Consider the following 7,705-nt stretch of genomic DNA (forward strand, 5'->3'; position numbering starts at 1 on the left):
CCGAAGCCAGCTTCTGTTCGGCCAGAGCGGTCTTGTCGTCAGCCTCCTTACGGGCAGCAGCCAAGTCCTGATCCTTTTTCGCCAGAGCTTCTCTCAGTTTTTCTGCAAAGAAATGATGATTGATTCGGAAATAGCAGAAGGGTACTCAAGCCTAAAACTAACCAGTCGACAAAATAGTCTTACCTGCGGCGCCGTCTCTGGCCTTTTGCAGCTCTGTCCTGGCCAGCTCCAGATCAAGGTTCAGTTGAATCTGCTGCTTCTCCAAGTCAGCAAAGCGAGCTCCAAGATCGCAAGATTTCTGAAGTCAAAGGGGAGAAGTTATTTTACAGCGAAAAACAACAAAGGCAATAAATACTAAGACTACGGTCAACTGCCAGCAGTCCACCATAGCCTCGGGGACTACACCCAGTGGGTGCACTTAGCGTGCCCCCACCGGTTCTGACCCCACTCGACCGGCCCGCCGAAGTCGAGTCCAAAAAAAAGAGAGAAAGAACTCAGACTACAGTCGACTGCCAGCAGTCCACCGTAGTCTCGGGGACTACACCCAGTGGGTGCACTCAGCGTGCCCCCACCGGTTCTGATCCCACTCGACCAGATCGAGTGGAAGAGACAAACTATACATTCGACAAAATACTAAGACTACAGTCGACTGCCAGCAGTCCACCGTAGTCTCGGGGACTACACCCAGTGGGTGCACTCAGCGTGCCCCCACTAGTCCAAGAATTCAATCGACGCACCCAGTGGGTGTGCAGATGCAAAGATTTTCGGAAAGACTCTTCAGGTAGCATATCCTAACAGAACAAGTGGCAACCAACTAACCTGAACGTTGCTCTGGAGGGCCGAGCAGGCATCATAGGTGGCTTGGCTGGCGTCCCGCACCGCCTTCATCTTCTCCATCATAATGCCCGCTTGACGAATGGCTTCCCTAGAAGCATTCACCTCGTCCTCCGGGACACGATGGGTCGCAAAAATTGAAGGCGGGTCGACAGGGGCCTGAGCAGTTGATGAAGAAGGCAAAGCACTCGACAGGGGCTCAGCGAAGGTAACAGGACCCCGATTGACGTCGCCAGTGTCCTGAACAACTGGTTCCGCCCTCGGCGTCGTCTGTAGCGCCCCGCTTGCAGGAGCTCGCCTGTTCTTCCTCGTCAAAGGCCTCTCGGGCTCTCCTTCATCATCAGGGAGGTCAATAATGTTGGGAGCTGTGCAAGGTTCAAATTGCCAAAAGCACGTCACCCAGTGATGCACGATACAGTTGAATCGACCAAAAAAAATAGTATGGCAGAAATCATACCCGGATTAGAAGTGACCGCATCCTCCATCGCCTCATCATCATCCCTGTAAGCTGAGGTTCCGAAAGTGGCAGCGCTAACAATTCCAAAGTTCGTCCAGTTAAAACAAGAAAAACAAACAGCGCGGAGCGTCGAGTGAATACAAGGAGAGACACTCACGCGGAGGTGACAGGGATATCGATCTTGATCTTTGGCAGCGCCTTCCGAGTCTTCGGCTCTGCAACTTTGGGGTGCTTTGGCGCCTTCCCAGTCGGGGTTGGTGAAGAGATCCGAGGGCGCTTCGAAGACTGACCAGCCGGAGCAGTTGCCTTGTCGCGAGCACTCGGCCGTTCTTGGTCAAGCTTGGATCGCCTCTCCCTGCGAGGAGGCGACTCGACTTCTTCTCCAGCGCTTGAGTCGTCGCTCCCTCTGTCCCCTTCACCATCGGAAGCCCCCTCGCCGCTTTCGCCGCCACTCGCCTCGCCTTCCAGAGCTTGCTCTTGCTCCCCGTTGGGCATGGAATACATTTCAATAATGGCCTGAAAGAAAGTAGGGAGAACAAAGTCAGTCGACGCAATACAGATGGCTGCGCGAGTGAACTCAGATTACAAGCAAAAACTCAGAATTAGACCTGCTCGGGTGCATGGGACTGGTCGAATGGAGGGACTCTCCTGGCTCCCCTGGGATTGTCCTTATTCCCGGTAATGCCAGACAGCCACTTCTCCAGCGTGTCGTCATCGACCTCCTCTGGGTGGATCCGAGTGGAGTCTTCAAGACCCGAATACATCCACATCGGATGGTGTCGGGCTTGGAGAGGCTGGATGCGCCGCTGAAGGAAGACCTCCAAGAGATCCATACCAGTGACCCCGTCGCGAATAAGCTGGACCACTCGGTCGACCAGCACCTGCATGTGCTCCTTCTCCTCCGGGAGCACCTTCAAAGGGGAGGGTTTTTCCACTCGGTCCATGGTAAAAGGAGGGAGGCCAGTCGATTGCCCTGGCGTCGACTGGTCTTTGCAGTAGAACCAAGTCGACTGCCATCCTCGAACTGAATCGGGGAGAATCATGGCCGAAAAGGAGCTTTTTCCCCTCGTCTGGATGTCAAGACCCCCACACATCTGGATCACTTGGGTCCTCTCGTCACTCGTATTAGCCCTTTTCACTGTCTGGGAGCGACAAGTGAAGATATGCTTGAAAAGACCCCAGTGAGGTCAACAACCCAAGAAGTTCTCACACAAGGAAATGAACGCGGCAAGATAAACGATTGAGTTAGGGGTAAAATGGTGGAGTTGAGCCCCAAATAAGTTCAGAAACCCTACGAAGAAAGGATGAGGAGGCAAGGAAAACCCACGGTCGACGTGGGTGGCAAGAAGAACGCGCTCACCCTCCCGAGGTTGCGGCTCGGATTCCTTCCCCGGAAGCCACGTCGCGTCGTAGGGGATCAGCCCCCCTTCGGCCAAGTCGTCGAGGTCGTCTTGGCAGATCCTCGAGTGGATCCAGTCGCCCTGGATCCAGCCCTTCGGCAGGCCAGACCGCGAGGAAGATCCGCCCCGGCTGGTCGCCTTCCCCTTCGACTTCGCCGTCGCCTTCTTGGCCCGCTCCAGAGCCGCTGTCTTCTCCCTCCCCATTGTCGCCGGCGAGGCGCGTGCGGTGCGGTGGTGTTAGGGCGAGAGCGAGCGCGGCGGAGGGATGTGAGGGAGAGAAGAGGTAATGGGATGCACTGCTCGGGGGACTCCGGTCCAGTTGCTTTATATCAGGCCGCTCCCGAGTGGCTGACGGGTAGGCCCAGGCGGCCCTGTCAAATCCCGCGACGACCGCACGAGCGATACGTGGCGAAAAAGGTGGCGCGGGGATCGAGGCGGCTCCGCTCTATCTCGTCCGATTACTGTGGCCTCCCCCGTCCCGCCCGCTTCCCAAAATTCGGATCCCGCTAAATCCGCGGGCAGCGAATAACTTGTCAGACCAAGGATCTCCTCCACACCATCACTCGGAGCCTTACAAGTAAAGAAACCCACTCGACGAGGAATTAAGAATGGATCAAGGCAACTGGAAAGAAAGTTGCTGCCATCACTCAGGCCCGTTGATCTGAAACTAGATATGCTCACGACATGAAAAACGAGTCAGAGAAGCTCTCAAATCCTTCCTCATTCAAACCTCGATCCATTCGGGGGCTAATGATGAAGCTATGTACCTAGGGTAGGGTCATGGACCTGTCCTACCTACCCTATCCGAGGACATCTCTAGAAGAAATCACATTTCAATCGACTTGAAGGTGTTCCACTCGACAGACTCGAAGACACTCGACCAAGATCCAACCACTCGATGGCCAGGAGACCTAAAGTCACTCCGCACGCTAACGGTCGGTCATTAAATAGCTTTTTATGGTCATCATAGCACTTTATTACTAGCGTTACCAGTAACGCCTCACCTTAATGAACATTGAACCCTTGGTAACGTGGGCTGGCCGGGGGCCTGGCGCACTCTATATAAGCCATCCCCCCTCCGAGACAAGGGTTCGCACCTCTGTAACTCATACACGCATAATCCAGTCGACCGCCTCCGGGCTCCGAGACGTAGGGCTATTACTTCCTCCGAGAAGGGCCTGAACTCGTAAACCTTGCGTGCTTACAACTTCTCCATAGCTAAGATCCCGCCTCTCCATACGTACCCCCCTACATCACTGTCAGGCTTAGAACCACGACACCTGGTGCAGGGGGATGTATAGCTGGTCGCGCTTGACAAGCCGACCTCGTGGTCGTGCTTGCCACGCTTGCTAAAGAGGCCCATGGCGCCGTCGTCGTCTAGGATTCATATCGAACGGCGGGGGAGGGAGGGGTGGCAAGCTCTAGATGTGGACTAGTGTGGAGAGAAGTGGATGAGGGTGCCAGCGCACGCTTGCATTTCAAATGGACGTGCGTGGACGGTTTCTATAGATGACGTGCGGGCCCGAACGCCCGTGTACCATTTAATAGGACCAGCCTTGCTGGTTGGGCGGCCAACATGTGTCGTGTTCGTGTGGATGCAAATATGGCTCAAATTTAGACTAGAAATGCGTCCAGATTAAAATTGAGCGAATGTAAATTTGGGATGCGTTGGCCATGGGCCCTCCTGTCTATTCGATTTAACCTAAACATACACGCACGGACCAAATGGGTTGCAGCAGCTCATAGTACTCCTTCCGTTCTAAATTCTCGTCGCAGAAATAGATATATATCTAAAATTAAAATACATCTAGATATATCCATACCTGCGACGAGTAATTCGAAACGGAGGAAGTATATAATTACAAAGGAATCGCAACGCAAGCAAAAGCAGACGCACCCTCGCCATGGCGACCTTTTGGCCTCTCCTGCTAGCCCGCTTTCACCTATTCTTGCTGCTCAAAAAAAAAAGTCGCTTCCTGCCTCGCGATTGCGTTTTACAGCTCCTCTCTACTCTTCGGGTTCTTGTGCTGACCGAGCCTTGAGCTGTGATATTCGATCTATGCCCTGCAGAACGCTGTTTGTTGACTGTGTGAGTCTTCACAATCAAGCTACGCACGCAGCAGGCACCAGTTTTTTTTTTTTTTTTTTTTTTTGCAGGTACCAGCTGTTGTGCGGCAAGCATCATGAAGTCACCTTGCTCCATGCCCGGTGAATTAATCTCACTAGGAGTGGTAATTACGCATCTGCGTTCTACTCTACTCCCGCGCAGTTCAACTCGTCTAGATGGCGAACTGTCTGGGGGGACTACACTACACTGCATTCTGTGCTCTCCGGATCCGAGAGTAGACACGGGCTGGGCTCCCCACAGTAGAAGAGACGCATATCATTGCCGAACCGAACGTGACCTTCGCCAGAAAGTGCCCCACCCATCGGTAAATAGTGTTTCAAACTAGATAACAGGGCCCACAAACCTCAACCTCATGTGCAGGAAGCATGGTCCAGGTTTAACATGTCGATTGCCGAGGCGAAGAGCCAGGCCCGTTGCAAGCCAGAATTAACAGGCCAGACTGCCACATCTCCTCACATTTGACCTGAAATTGGGCGTGGTGGCAGTGTGTGCATGGCCGTCGCATCGATCCAGCCGGAGTACGGTACAATATTGCGACACGGATCGCAAATCCGACTTGCCTTAATTAACGTTATCTGGCCTGCAGATCCAGCGGATAACTGCGGCGTCCCATCCGCCTCTTCGTCGATGCCCCCACGGCGTCACGTGCATCGCTAGCAGCAGACTGCTAAATACCTCGGACATGCCACTACGCCGGCCTCGGCAAGGACGCGCGCTGCAAGCATATGCTGAAGGGAACGCGTTGAAATGTCAAACACAGTCCACGTCGATGGCACGCACGCATGCGATCCGATTGTAAGTAGCTTTGTAAGCAGCACGTGGAGCTGCGGCTGGCTCGCCACGTAGCAAGTAGCGGCGCCACGGATGATAGATCTACTACTCCCTCCATTCCACAATATAGCGTTTCCTCTATTCCCGTGCTTCAATTTTGACCGTAAATTTAACTACCAAGACCGATTACGGCGGGAGCAAAAGTTATATCAGTGAATTCGTATTCGAAAGAAGTTTTTAATTATGTAACTTTTTCTCCTGCCGCAGTCGGTCTCGTTCGTTAAATTTATGGTTAAAGTTCGACTTTGAAAAACGTGAGCATACTATATTTTTAAACGGAGGGAGTACAAGAGAGTACAGTGGGCTTTACGAGCCAGCTCGGGATGAGCGGAGAAAGGGGCGCCGCGATGGGCACGGCACGGCACCGCACCGCCACGCGCGTCGGGTGCGGGTGGTGTGATAAACTAGGCGCCGCGGCATGATATCGTTTGGAGATCGGTGCGTCCGGATCATATTTTTTTGCGTGGGAGCGGGAGGCGGGGCCTGTCTTCCCCTGCTGCTCGCTGCGCGAAGCAAGCCAAGCCACCACGCGGTCCCGTTCTTGATCGAGCACACACAGCCGGACACTGTGTCTGCACCGTCGCACGCAGCGAAGGGAAGCAGAACAAGAGCCAGAGTCACTGTAGGGCAGTACTACCCGATTCTACCGGCATTCGCTTCACGGGGAAGTGAAAATGGACAAAAGGACGACCCCGACGCGCATATGATTGCGCCCTCTTGGCCGTACCTGGGCGGCGAGGCTTTCTGCCGGACCGTTCGTGGCTCGCACCGGCGCCAGCTGCATGGAACCCATCTGTAGGCTCTAGGCCGCGAGAGCGAGACACGTCGAGCAGACCGGGGGACCCGGGCGGCGCTCATCGTGTCGCGGTCTCGGCCGTGGGCGATGCGGGCAGCCCGGGGCCACGGACGGATGGTGTCGCGCCACATGCACGCACCGAGCATCAGGCCACGCGGATGGATGCCTGTTGGAACGGGAAGGAGCAAAGTGATTTGCACACTGTGTTAGCGCAGAAGCAACGTGCTACGGCGCCGACTCAGACTCGACTGTTGAAACTGGGCGGGGCCTGATCTGTCCTCCACCTTGGGCTCTCGTCTCAGGCTCCAAAAGCGACGCCGGACCCGGAATCGTATCGCCTTCTTCTGTTGCGGCTTCTTTTCTTTCCCGTGCGTACGTGTTCGGCTGCCGGCGGGTGCATGGCATGGCATCGGCTTGTGCCTGGGCGGCCCCACGCCGGCCTCTTTCGGCTCGGGTCGCGCCGCGGCGGTAGCCAGGACGGGCAACGGCTACATTTCGAAGGCGTCGGCCGTTTTGACTCTCTCTCAAAAAACAAAAATGGCGTCGGCCGTGGCACGGCGCTGTTGCGTGCGTGGGAACTGGTGCACGAGTTTTTTTTTTTGAAGCATAACTGGTGTGCACGAGAAGTTTGCGCGGAAGAACGCCGAGAAACGAGGAATTTTAACCAGTCGTGACGCGATTCGTGAGGAACGGAGGAGCGGATGTGTGGGAACGTAGGATAAGGTCAACTCCAACCGTCGATACAGACGTCCGTTCTATCCGAATTTTATCCGTTTAGATAGGGCAATGGATGACGTCTGGTTGTTTTCCTCAATGCGACGCACGGCCGCATCTGGTCCTTCCACCTGGAAATTTTTTTAAATAAAATTTTGCCACTACGGCCGTAGTTCATGTCGGCAACCGGCAAACATATGCCAGCCTGCAAAAAGATTAACCACCAAGGTTTCGTGATGGCAACAAATATATCACCCGGCACACTGGCCAGCCTTCAAAATGAGCAACCCCCCAAATTCTCTTGTCGGCGACAAAGACACGCCTAGCACACTAGTCAGCCTTCAAAATGAACAACCCCCCAAGTTCTCTCGCCGACAACAAAGCCCGCGGCCAGCACACTTGCCAGCCTCCGAAAAGGCCATAGTCCAAGACCGAGCCCCCCCTAGTTCATGCCCTACTGGTCGAACATCTCCTTCCGCCGGTTCGCGAATCAACTTCTTCTCTTTGGGGACATGTTGGGCAAGTCAACGCTCATGATTGCTAGC

The sequence above is a fragment of the Triticum urartu genome, chromosome 7 (genome assembly GCF_003073215.2).
Source record: "Triticum urartu cultivar G1812 chromosome 7, Tu2.1, whole genome shotgun sequence".
Lineage (NCBI taxonomy): Eukaryota > Viridiplantae > Streptophyta > Magnoliopsida > Poales > Poaceae > Triticum > Triticum urartu.